Source organism: Aquarana catesbeiana, linkage group LG09, assembly GCF_042186555.1.
Source record: "Aquarana catesbeiana isolate 2022-GZ linkage group LG09, ASM4218655v1, whole genome shotgun sequence".
In the NCBI taxonomy this organism is placed as follows: Eukaryota; Metazoa; Chordata; class Amphibia; order Anura; family Ranidae; genus Aquarana; species Aquarana catesbeiana.
Genome location: NC_133332.1, coordinates 245,669,430 through 245,682,942, shown reverse-complemented (window position 1 = coordinate 245,682,942; position 13,513 = coordinate 245,669,430). Strand labels below are relative to the sequence as shown.

The window sequence follows — 13,513 nt, the reverse complement described above, 5'->3', positions numbered from 1 at the left end:
AGATCAGGAGGTGTGGGGATCCCCTTCCTTAAAGCTGTGGCTGGCTCTGACGAGGGCTAAAGAAGTCCCCACTGGAGACCCAGGACGCCCCCATGAGGTCCTCTGGATCCAGGTAGGATCAGCATTGCTGAATACAATTACATTTGAACTGTGTTTTGCGCCTGAGATATCTGACCGCAGAAGGAAATTTAAAGGACAGAGGGCCCGAAGTACTCAGGGGGACTTAGCGTTTCTGCTCTACCAACAAACTACGAGTGGACAGTAAATTCTAGGGGGTGAGTTGAGACCCTGTTTATCCCTTTGGTATGGTATCCATTGGAAAGTAGGAGAGATGAAGGGATAAAGTGACCCTGGGTGTTCCTAACAGAACTGTTCCTGGTAAAGCGATTTGTTGTAATTTTCAAAGGGACTGTCACTGAGAACTTGAGGATAGACGTTGTTAAACTGCTAAACTACTAAACTGAACTGGGCCCGGAGCAGGCCCTCCCTGTAGAAGCGTTCAAGGCTAGCGCAAAAGGGAACTTGCAGAGAGCAGGGAAGGGAGGAACATGAGAGGACGCTCCCAAAAATCAGCAGACCTAAACAAACCTAGAGACAGCTTAAATTCCAGTACAATTCAAAAATATTTAAAAAGCCCAGGTATGGACAACAAACAACAAGAAGTAAAGGACAAAAAAGAAGGCCTCAACTAAAAATAAAGGGGCTCAAGGGGGGACTTCCAACGTAGGGACTCCATCCGAAGCAGAACCAGATTTAAGTATGGAGGCGGATCCGGCCGCAGAAGCACTCCCAACCAAATCTGAGATTCAGGACATGTCACTTAAGCTTGAAAAATCAATTAAGGCAGAAATCCTCAATGTAAGGACAGATATGGGACACCTTCTTAAGAGAGTTTAAGAAGTAGAGAAGGTGGCGGAACATCAGGGTCAGGAAATCTCTGCGCTTGAGAAACAAGTAAAAACACTACAGAGGGACCAACGCGAGTTGTTACATAAACTGGAAGAACAAGAAAATCAAAATAGGTGGCAAAACCTAAGAATTAGATCCCTACCAGAGCAGAGAGGAGAAGACCTGACCATAGTGATAAAGGAAATCTTTAACCCACTCCTGGGAAGAAATCCAGAGTGTGAACTAAAAATCGATCGAGTCCACAGGATAAGAAAACCCCCAAATATGAGAGAAGACGTGCCTAGGGACATTATAGTCAAGTTCCATCAATTTGAGGACAAAGCAAAAATCTGGAGTAAATTAAGAGGGGCCCAACCGGTGAAATTCAATAATCAGGAAATTCAAATATTTTCAGATCTTTCTGCCGGAACTTTAGCGAGGAGACGCCAATTGTCTTTGGACTTACTGAGGGGGGCAAATTTAAAATATAGTTGGGGCTTCCCTCTGTCACTGAATGTGACGAAAGAGGGCAGGACTTATAAAATGAGACATCGGAGATTTACAGGACTTTTGTAGGAACTTAGACATTCCTGCCCCTAATATCCCTGAGGGGGCCTTTCCTTAATTGAAGGGCTTTGATAGCAATGGTCTTCAGTTAAAAGGGGGCTGGGGGCTGTGTGGGGTTGGGGGAGGGTTTGGGGGCTGGGGCGGTGGGGGGGGGGGGGGGGGGGGCTTGGGGAAGGGGGATAATTAAGTAAGTGAGAGGAGGACCTCTATGGACCCCCCCCCCGGATGGTTTCACCCTTGCAGATTCATAATAAACAGAGTGCCTTGTGCAAACACCAGGTCTTAAGGGAAGCACAAGGACCAGGTTAAATGAATATCAATTGTTTGACATATAATGTTCCCCCAACAAGAGGCATAAGGTACTGAGAGAGCTATGGGGCAGATGTGGTTTTTCTGCAGGAAACCCACCTGATGTGGGAAGCAGGTATAAAGCTATATTCTAGGCATTTCCCAAAATGGATATACAGCGACTCCCCCATGAAACAGGCAAAAGGGGTGGCAATAGGTTTCTCTAAAGGGTTAAATTATGTTCTAATAGACAGGAAGACTGATTCAGAAGGTCGTTTTCTCTTTTTAAAGATTAGAATTGGAGAGAGGACCCTCACACTCGCCAATGTTTACTGCCCGAACAGAGGTCAGACCAAATATCTTTCCCAGATACTTAACAGACTGATGGAATTTAGAGAGGGGGAGATGATATTGGCGGGAGACTTCAACTTTTGCTTTGACCCAGCCTTGGATAGTTCATCAAGTGCACGGGGGATGAGCAAAAATCTCTTGAGGAGTATAGGAAAAAAATTGCATGATTGTCAGCTGATTGAAGTGTGGAGGGTCCAGCATGCAAAAGTCAGAGATTATACTTTCTTCTCCCCCGTGCACGGGATTTATTCAAGATTGGACTATCTGATGGTGGATCATAGCCTGTTGGATGCAGTGGAGGAAACAAAGATTGAGATCAGAACACTGTCAGACCATGCCCCTGCCATGATGAAAGTGAGATTAAAAGGACTACAAAAACCCCCGTTTACATGGCTAAACGAGAACTTAATCAGGGATGTTAAGATTGCCGGAAAAATTCAGCAGGAAATAGACTCGTTTTTTCTTATAAATGACACGGATGAGATTCCAGGGGCCACAGTATGGGATGCTTTTAAGGCATATATAAGAGGGGTTCTGATTTCTGCAGAGGCGGGACTGAAAAAAGAAAGAGCCAAAAAGAAGGAAACACTCATGACAGAAATGTATAAGTTAGAACAGATACATAAAGCCCATAGAGGACCAGATAGGACTCCACTGCAGCAGTTGACTATTAAAAGAGACGAATTAAGAGATCTAATGGAGGAGGAGACTAATAGGATTATGAATAGACATCTCAGAGACAAATTTAGGTGGGGAAATAAAGCAGGTAAACACCTGGCAAAAATCCTGAAGAAAAGAAGAGACACAAATTTCATCAACAAAATCCAAAATAAAAAAGGGGACCTGAGGTTCTCATCGAGAGAGATAGGTGAGGAATTTATACAGTATTTCCCATCTCTTTATGCTGTAAGAACAAATGAATGCAGAGGGGGGAAAGAGGATAGGGTGAACGATTTTCTGAAGGAGGCTGGGCTTACCAAATTGGCCAAAAATGACTTTAAAGAACTTGACAACCCCATAACGGAAGAAGAAATCTGTGTAGCTTTAAAATCATCTCCCACAGGAAAAAGCCCTGGCCCAGATGGTTTCACTTCTTGCTTTTTCAAAAGATTTGAAGACTCCCTGGTCCCGAGGCTGTGTCGGCTCTGGAATGGGCTCGGGACGCAGGGCGCTCTGGGTGAGGGAGCTTCGTTGGCTGCGGTGACTTTGATTCCTAAGGAGGGCAAGGATCGCACCCTCTGTTCCAGTTACAGGCCTATAGCGCTTATAAACGCAGACATTAAATTGTACGCAAAGGTGCTTGCAACACGGTTTAAGGAAAGAATGGCGTACTTGGTCCATCTGGACCAGGTGGGATTCGTATCGGGGAGAGAGGGAAGAGACAATGGGGTGCGGATATTAGAGGCTGTATAGTGGGGAAGGAGGAACATAAACTGGCTGCTTATGCCGACAACGTCCTTCTCTACATTACGAACCCTAGGGTCTCGATACCCAATTTATTGTCTATATTGAAGAAGTATGGAGAGCTCTCAAACTATAAAATCAATTTAGAAAAATCAGAAGCCCTAAACATCAACATTGATAGTAAGGAAGAGGCTTGGATGAGAGAGACATTCCATTTTCCATGGAGGGAAAATATTCAATATTTGGGGTTAAGTTAACAAGCTCAGTAAAGAAGATCTACACACTAAATTTTATCCCTCTATTAGATGAAATTCGAACAGAAATAAAAAGGTTGGCACATCGCCCGATCGCATGGATTGCGCGAATAAACTCAGTCAAGATGGTGCTGGCCCCAAAAATGTGTTATAAGATGCAGATGCTTCCAATCCCTTTGCCTCAAATTTATTTTAAAAAATTAACACGATTAATAAATGTGTTTGTTCGGAACAATAAGAAACCAAGGATAGCAAACACGGAGTTATGTAGAGAAAAAACACAAAGGCGGCTGACTGTACCAGATTTCAAAAAGTATTATAATGCAGGGTGGTAGAATGGGTTAAAGGGGGTTATAATAAAAGATGGGTTAATCTAGAAATGGGTTTAAGTAGTGCACGTTTGAAATATTTGTTATGGAATCTGCCACATTTTAGAAAGTTAGGCCCAGACACACATATTATAACACAACACACCTTTAAAATCTGGGACCAGATGCATGTAAATAATAGTTGGGAGTATAATTCACCATTGATTTATTTAAAAAATAATGAGCTGTTTCCCCTGGGGATGGAGGAAGTAGGAGGGAACTGGATCATAAATAGTGAAATACAATTAAAAGATATTATGAAGAAAGGGAAAATTTGCACTTTTCAGCACTTAGCTGCACAAAGAGATTTAATGAAATTAAATGGCTGGCGGTACGCTCAGCTCTCGCATTTTGTAGAAAGTCTCCCTGGGTCCATAAGAGAGGAAAAAGACCTCAGACCAATAGAGAAATTATTTAGCAGTGAAAAGACAAGGGGGTATGTCTCTGTGATATATAAAATACTGCTAAATAATGGAGGGATGGAAGTGCCGCCATTCGTTAAAAAATGGGAGGGGGAACTGGGGATAACTCTAAAGGAGAATGTAGTGGGAAACATTTTGAAGGCAACACACAGCTCGGCAGTTGACATAAAAATGACAGAAACAAACTACAAGTGTTTATCTAGATGGTACGTAACACCGGTGAAAATCAACAAATTCTAACCAGATAGGTCCCCAAACTGTTGGAGAGGGTGCAGGGTGCTGGGGACTATGGCCCATCTTTGGTGGAGTTGCCCAGTAGTCAAAAAATACTGGCTGGAGGTAATTCAAATCATAGAAGAGATTACAGGTAAATCTATCCCTTACGATCCTTGGGTCTGCATGTTCCATAGCTCGGAGGGAGGGAATAGAGGGTATAACGTATCCATTATCCCTGTGTTATTGAATGCAGCAAAAAACGAAAACCCCAAAAAATGGCAGAAAGTTGAAGGCCCTAGGATCCGTGATTGGTTCCTGAGAGTACAGGAAACATATCATTTAGAGAAAAGGGAGGTAGAGCAAGAGACAGTGGGAGGTAGATGGGCAAGTTGGGTGGCCTTTAAGAAGTCTGCGAGTTATGCTGGGAAGATGTTGAATTAAACTGACTCCAGCTGGGCTGGTGAGGCGAAGGTACCTGGTCGGAAATATAAGAGAAGAGTCTGCAGGGTGGGGAGGTGGGGGTCTGGTTTGTGGGGAGGAGGGTGGGGAAGGTTAGGGGATATGAAGGGTGGGTGTTATTGTATATGTATATGTCTAATTTTATTTTTTGTATGATTATATATATAAATTAAATAAAGAATTGAAAAAAATAAAAAAAAAGAAGGGGTTAATCAAGGAGGACAGGTACTTCCCCTTCAGACCTGCTTATTGTCAGCTAGGCTGAGAGTGTCAGGGAGGAGCTGTTTGAGTAGGAGAGAGAGACACAGCAGCACGATGTGTGAAAATGTCCATTGCTGGATGGTGTACCTGCTGGGTGAGCTTAACCACATAAAGACTGTAGCTGTGATTGGAGCCATGAACTATTACCTATAAGCCTGTGTGCTGCTGAACTGAGAGCTGTACTTGTGTGCACAACCGTGTGACAAGACAAGTCTGTCTTATCTTAAGTTTATTTTGCCATTTTGCTGAATAAAGCCACTTTTGTTTTAATGGACTGTCTCTGAGCCAGCTGTCCACCCCTCTGCTCCCCTACAATTGGTGGAGAATGCGGGCAGTTTGAGGGGTCCGGTCCAATCCCATGTCCTGGGTTAAAGCTGCACAAACGGTGAAATCTTCTGAACAAGCCATGGAGGACGTGGTTAAGCAGCTGGTACTGGCTAATACACAAGCGCATGCCCGTCATCAGGAGGCCCAGCAGGCCCTGGTACAAGCACAGGCTCGGCAGGAGCAGATCCTGGTGCAGACAGTCACTGTACAACAGAAAACAAATCACTTACTGAGTGAACAGATATTGGAATTACCAAAGGCGGTGACCCAGCAGGCTGAAATGATGAAAGGTGACCCTCGGAAGGCAGGGCAGCGGACCCTGCAAAAGATGACGGCCTTAGACAACGTGGAAGCATACCTAGCGATGTTTGAGCGGATTGCAGCAAGGGAAGGTCTGCCTGATAAAGACTGGGCAGATGTACTGGCTCCTTTCATGACCACAGACCCCCAACAAGCATACTGCGACCCCTGAATCAGCACGGGATTATAAGCTCCCGAAAGCAGAAATCCTACCAAGGCTGGGAGTGACTGTCGCTTTAAGGGCGAACAGAGTCCATGCCTGGCGCTTTGACAAGACTAAGCCTGCCCGGGCACAGTTCTACCACCTGATGCACTTGTTTCAAGATTGGCTGAAACCTGAGGAAAACACACCCACTCAGATTGTGGAAAGAGTCGCACTTGACCGTTTCCTGCATGGGCTACCCAGGGAGCTCCACCGATGGGTGGCTCAGTCCAAGCCTCAGTCCCTGGATGAGATGGCTGCAGCTGTTGAGTGCTACAGTTGTGCAGAAAAGTTCCAGGAGAGTCCCTCTGTCACAAGAGAACTGGCCCATTTCAAAGAAGTGCGTTCCAGCACCAGTGTCGCGCCCGGTGATCGCATAGTGGCTGCTCAGAGGTATAATACAACTACCAGGAACACCCCAAGACCTAAGCTTCCAGGGAACAGACAGGGGGAACCCCGTGAGGTTCGCTGTTGGTCCTGCCATAATTGGGTCATCTGGCGGCCCAGTGCCCAAGTCGGGAAGAACCAATGGAGTGCAACATGAGCCGCCGTCGCTTCATGTATGCCCATGCATTATGTGCTGCAACCAGCCTAAATCCACATGAGTGTGTGGTGCGGGTCAATGGACAGGAGGTGATAGCGCTCCTTGACTCTGGGAGTGTTGTTACCCTGCTCTGATCGGATGGGTTGCCAAGAAAGCTGGTACCAAGGGAACAGGTTGGGGTCATCTGTGTGCATGGTGATGTTAAAAAGTATCCGGTGGCCTGTGTGACCCTGTGTACACCAGCAGGAACGGCTACACTAAAAGTTGGGGTGGTCCCGGGATTACCTCATGACTTACTATTCGGGCGAGACTGTCCCATGTTTTGGGACTTGTATGAGCAAAAGCTCAAAAGTTCGGGGGTTCCCCCAAAAAGCAAGAACCCACAGAGCTGGTAAATAATACTGTGTTGCAGGAGGTTGTTACTAAGGATCAGTACCAGGTTGCTGAACCTGCAGGAAGTGAGCCCAGTTCCCTGGAGGTGTTTGCGGGATTGGAAGCGGAAAGTACCTCCTCTGAGCCAGATATGTCAGATCTCGGGGGCTCCTGGGAAGATTTCCTTAGTGCTCAGATGAGGGACCCCACTTTGATCCCCGCCAGGGAACAGGCCACGGTCTTAAATGGTGAACCACAGCACCCTGGGGCAGACGTGCAGTTCCCCCATTTTGCTGTGAATCATGACTTATTGTACCGAGTAACTAAAGACAATAGAGAAGTGTTGGAACAACTGGTGGTACCCAAACCTTTTAGGTCTAGGGTATTGCATTAGGCTCATAGTCATGTACTTGGGGGTCACCTTGGAGCGGCTAAAACTCAGGAATGGGTTTTACAGCGGTTTTTTTTTGGCCCGGTGTATATCGAGAAATTAAGGACTACTGTGAGTCCTGCCTACCTGTCAAAGAACCGCTCCAACACCCCATTTTCGCAGTCCGCTGGTACCGCTTCCAATTATCGAGGTTCCCTTTGATCGCATAGCCATGGACTTGGTGGGTCCCTTACCGAAGTCAGCTAGGGGACACCAATACATTTTTAGTTGTCCTCGACTATGCCACCAGGTATCCGGAAGCAAAGCGGTCCCTTTAAGAAATTGCTCATCCAAGGTCATCGCACGGGAGTTGTTTCAGATATTCATGAGAACAGGGCTCCCATCCGAGATCTTGACAGACCAAGGTACCCCGTTTATGTCAAAAGAGATGAAGGAACTCTGTAAACTATTTTTAAGATTAAACACTTGCGGACTTCAGTGTATCACCCACAAAACTGATGGGTTAGTGGAGCGGTTCAACAAAACCTTAAAGGGAATGCTAAAGAAAGCAGTTGAGGAGGATGGCTGGGATTGGGATTGCTTGTTTCCTCCCTTGTTGTTTGCTATAAGAGAGGTACCCCAGGCCTCCACGGGATTCTCCCCCTTTGAGTTGGTTTATCGGAGACACCCCATGGACTACTGGACATAGTGAAAGAGATGTGGTAACAAGAAGCTTCCCCGTATCGGAGTGTGGTAGAACACATCTCTCAAATGCAGGACCGAATAACAAAAGTTATGCCCATAGTACGGGAACATTTGCAGGCTGCGTAAAATGCCCAGAGTCGTGTATTCAACCATTCGGACACGGTCAGAGAGTTTAAACCTGGGGATCAGGTGCTGGTCTTAGTGCCTACCATGGAGAGTAAGTTTCTTGCCAAGTGGCAAGGACCCTTTGAAATAGTTGAGAGGGTGGGCAGGGTCAACAATAAAGTCCATCAGCCCATCAAATGTAAACCCTACCAGATTTATCACGTAAACGAAATCAAACCATGGAACGATAGACAGGTTTTGACAGTCAGTCTGAAGGTCCCGGAAGACCGTGATGCTCAGATTAAGAACGTAGGGATTGCAGAGGCTCTCTCCCCTTCTCAAAAACAGGAGTCCTGGGAGCTTTTGCAGAGGAATCGAGACATTTTTTCAAACTTGCCAGGCCTAACCTCGGTAATTGAACATAATGTCATCACAGACCCTGGCGTTCGAGTAAACCTCAAACCCTACTGCATACCCGAAGCTCGCCGGAATATTGTCTCGGCTGAGCTTAAGAGTATGTTGGACCTTGGGATCATTGAGGAGTCTTCAAGTAGATGGTCCAGCCCTATAGTCCTTGTTCCCAAGCCGAATGGAACCTGGCAGTTCTGCAATGACCTTCGCAAATTAAATGAACTCTCCAAGACAGAGGCGTATCCCATACCCCAGGTGGATAAGTTAATCGAGAGATTAGGACCGGCCCGCTACATCACCACTCTTGACTTGACCAAAGGATACTGGCAGATTTCGCTTTCCCCAGAGGCTAAAGAAAAAACTGCATTTGCCACGCCAGAGGGGTTATGGCAGTATGCCCGAATGACGTTTGGGTTACATGGGGCCCTAGCCACTTTTCAGAGGGCCATGGACTTCGTCCTGAGACCTCATAATTCTCAGGAGCCTATCTTGATGACACTGTCATCTTTAGTCAGGACTGGGAGAGTCACTTACCGAAGGTCCAGTTGGTCTTGGATGCATTCCGAAGGGCGGGGTTCACAGTGAACCCAGAAAAGAGCAAGATTAAGTTGGAGGAGGCCCACTACCTGGGGTATGTTGTAGGCAGGGGCGTGATTAAACCCCAACTAAACAAGGTGGAGGCTATTCAGAAATGGCCCCATCCACTCACAAAGAAACAGGTGCGTTCTTTCCTTGGCATTGAGGGCTATTATAGGAGGTTTGGCCCCAACTTTGCCAGTCTAGCAGCGCCTCTTACTGATCTCACCAAGGGAAAGAACACAACTGTTGTTCAGTGGAGTGCAGAAGCAGCGTTCTGCCGGTTGAAGCAAGCTTTGTTCCAGGAACCAGTGTTGGTAGCTCCCGACTTCCAAAAAGAGTTTCTGGTACAAACAGGTGTCTCAAAGTTGGGTCTGGGTGCAGTACTGTCCCAGATGATTGGGAGGGATGAGCACCCCATTGTGTACTTGAGCAGGAAGCTCACGCCAGCTGAGAGGAATTATTCCATTGTGGAAAGGGAGTGTCTCACAATAAAATGGGCTTTGGAGACACTCCGCTATTACTTGTTGGGCCGACCCTTCAAGTTAGTTTGAGATCATGTGCCCCTTACGTGGATGGCCCAAAATAAAGATAAAAACTCCAGAATCACTCGGTGGTTCCTTTCTCTACAGGACTTCAGGTTTGTAGTGGTACATAGACCAGGAAAATTACATCAGAATGCGGATGCCCTTTCCCGGGTCTATTGCCACTGGATTCGTGGTGTCCAGACCCCTGGCCTGGAACAGAGCGGGGGGGGGGATATGTAGAGGGTCAGCCTGGGGCAGGGTTAAGAAGGGGTTAATCAAGGAGGGCAGGTACCTCCCCTTCAGACCTGCTTTTTGTCAGCTGGGCTGAGAGTGTCAGAGAGGAGCTGTTTTGAGTAGGAGAGAGAGATACAGCAGCATGCTGTGTGAAAATGTCCATTGCTGGATGGTGTACCTGCTGGGTGAGCTTAACCACATAAAGACTGTAGCTCTGATTGGAGCCATGAACTATTACCTATAAGCCTGTGTGCTGCTGAACTGAGAGCTGTACCTGTGTGCACAACCATATGACAAGACAAGTCTGTCTTATCTTATGTTTATTTTGCCATTATGCTGAATAAAGCCACTTTTGTTTTAATGGTCTGTGTCTGAGCCAGCTGTCCACCCCTCTGGTCCCCTACAACGTGTTACATAATTTACCGCTAGTTATCCCACTGAAACAGTTCCAAATTATTAACTCTATGTTTCGATCTCTAATATGGCACTCTTCTATGGACAGAATGAGACAGAAACAGCTTCAGCGGCCTAAGGTAGCAGGTGGGTTGGCACTGCCAAATCCAAATGGCTGTACTACCTGGCCTCCCAGCTACAACACATAGCCAGAGCGATTAACCCAGCCCCTGCCCTGGAAGGGAACTTAGCAGACTCAACAACTAAACTCCTTAAATTTACGATCGGGACAGGGGTCGCTGAGGGATTGGAAGCCTTGCAGTTCGGTAAATCAAAACAAATTATACCCCACGTATAACCTAATGCTAAAAAATTGGAATAAAGTCAGAATACTACAACAGTTCACTGGGTTTACTAAGTTTAGTCGTATATGGCCAACGACTGGTACATTGAGATAGGGAAACTGCAATATAGTAAAAAAATTGCAGTAATATGGGGTTAATGACTTATATCAAATATTCCGTAATAGAGAGCTGGCGTGCCTTTGTTGCTTTTCAGGCGGAATTTCATCTCCCCGTGTCCATGCAGTTCTATTACTTCCAACTCCAGCATGCGATAAAAGCCCAAAATGACGTGGATGCATGGGTACAAAACATTACTTCTATTTTTAACTACATGTCAGAGATATCGTCTTATAAGGGCTTCATATCCTGCAGCTACGCTATGCTATTTAATCTGTCCTTACCGAATTCTACCCAAAAAGTGATATCCCAATGGGAGTGGGATGTTGGGCCCTTTGAGGAGTAACAATGGGAGGAGGCGCTATTGGCAGTTTCACAATGTTCTTTAAATTTTGCCCAGCACCCGTCCCAGTTGTACATACTATTGCATGTGCATTATACTCCTGCCAAGTTGGTTAGAATGGGATTGCGCGATGATCCATCATCTACTCACTGCATGCAGGATCATGGCGACCTGATCCACCTTTTGTGGCGTTGCCCCAAATTACATATTTACTGATTTACGGATGGAGGTTATAGGGGTTATTAACCGGGTTTTCCAGGTTCAGATTAAAAAGGATCCCAAACAATGTCTGTTAGGTATTAGAGATGATGGCTTGGTGGAGGAGGTCCCTAGGCGATAGCTAGGGCCCTTTTTCAGACCCAGAAGTTTATTCTACAGTACTGGAAATCAACAGAACCCCCTACAGTGCGGGAGTAGATAGAAAAAACACTTTAAGGCTAGAAAAATATATCTACTAACATAGGGGCAGCACAGCAAAGTTTGCCAAGCTATGGGAACCATGGCTGAGCGTGCCCGGGTTGGCCCCAGTAGAACTTGTTTTGGACTGTTTGCTATAAACAATATGACATGGCATTACCATTTGGTGGGCCCCTAGCTCGCGCTGAACGGGGGAGGGGGGGGAGGGGCTGTGCCCTTATGTATGTACAACTTTGTGTAGATCCAAAGTAGATCTCTGTACATATGCCACATGATGCTATTTATTGTTTCTAAAGTGTAGATGTTTATACTGCACATGTTCGTTTGAAACTTTCAGTATCCTATGCAGAATTAAGGTTTGTGAATCTATAACAAACGGTATTGCTCTGAAGCCAGTGATGGATGTATTATGCTTGTTTAATAAAAAATTGTTTTGAGATAAAAAAAAAAAACTATGGGTGGCAAGGCACTGCCAAAAGATCTCCGGGATGAAGTTGTAGCCAGGCACAAGTCAGGAGATGGATACAAAGGCTTTATCAATGCCTAGAAGCACAGTGACGTCTATTATTAAGAAGTGGAAGGAATTTGGTACAATGCAGACTCTCCCCCTGGACCAGGATGTCGCTCCAAACTGGATGAAAGAGCCAGGAGGAAACTGGTCAGAGAGGCTACCAAAAGGCCTACAGCAACTCAAGCAGTTGCAGGAATTTATGACAAAGAGTGGCCATTGTGTGCATGTGATAACAATATCACAAATTCTACACAAATGTGGCTTGTATGGGAGGTTTGCAAAAAAAAAAAAAAAAAAAAAAAAAACACTCCTCAAAAAAGGGCCACATGAAGTCACGACTGAGCTTTGCCAAAACACACCTTGAAAATTCTGAGGCCGCATAGAAAAAGGTGTTCTGGTCAGATGAAAGTAAAATGTAATCTTTTGCCCTTAACATCAAATGATATGTCTGGCAGAACCCCCATTGAAAATCTGTGGAACGACTTGAAGACTGCAGTCCACAATTGGCTGCCATCAAATTTAACTGAAATTGAGTAGTTCTGCAAAGAAGTCTAGATGTGCAAAGTAAGTAGATACATTTGCCAACAGACGAAAGGCTGTAATCAAAGCAAAATGTGGTTCAACAAAAAACTGACACAAGGGGGTGATCCTTTTTCCAACTCAGCGATTCGTTTCTTTAATTATTTTCTTTGACATGGTGTTATATCTTTCGCTTGGAGGTTCTCAGTTGCACGGAGTAAATACAGCTGGATAAAACAAAAACTGTGTCTGTCTTCATTTCCAGCTGCAAAGCAACAAAATGTAATTATTTTAAAAGGGGGGGGGGATTCTTTTCTATACCCACTGTAAGCAAGTCAAAGCAGTGACACATCCCTCATCAGGAATCTCAGGCTAGCTAAAACATGCTTAGATGTAGCATGTTCAACTCCACGGGCTGAATAAGAGCAACCAATTTATCCTTTATGACTGCTATACCATGTGGTGAGGGGGGTGGTGAGGGGGAATCAAAACTGCTTATTGTATTCAGAAAGTCACAGCACTCATGGTTGCTGGTCCAGCATGGCCACCCACAGCTCAAATTTTGTCTGACTGAGCAGAAATTATCAAAAAATTTGAGTCATGTATGTCCAACATCAACTACTTCGATACTGGACCAATTCTGGCATTTCTCCCCTGCATGTAAAAATCTGTATTTTTTGCTATAAAATTACTCAGAACCCCCAAACATATATATATT

At 45.4% G+C, this 13,513-nt stretch overlaps 1 protein-coding gene across 5 annotated transcripts in view; it reads right to left on the bottom strand.

The window, feature by feature from the left end:
- Nucleotides 1-13,513, bottom strand: part of NUP188 (nucleoporin 188) — a 136,730-nt gene that overhangs the window by 79,032 nt on the left and 44,185 nt on the right. The window lies entirely within an intron of this gene.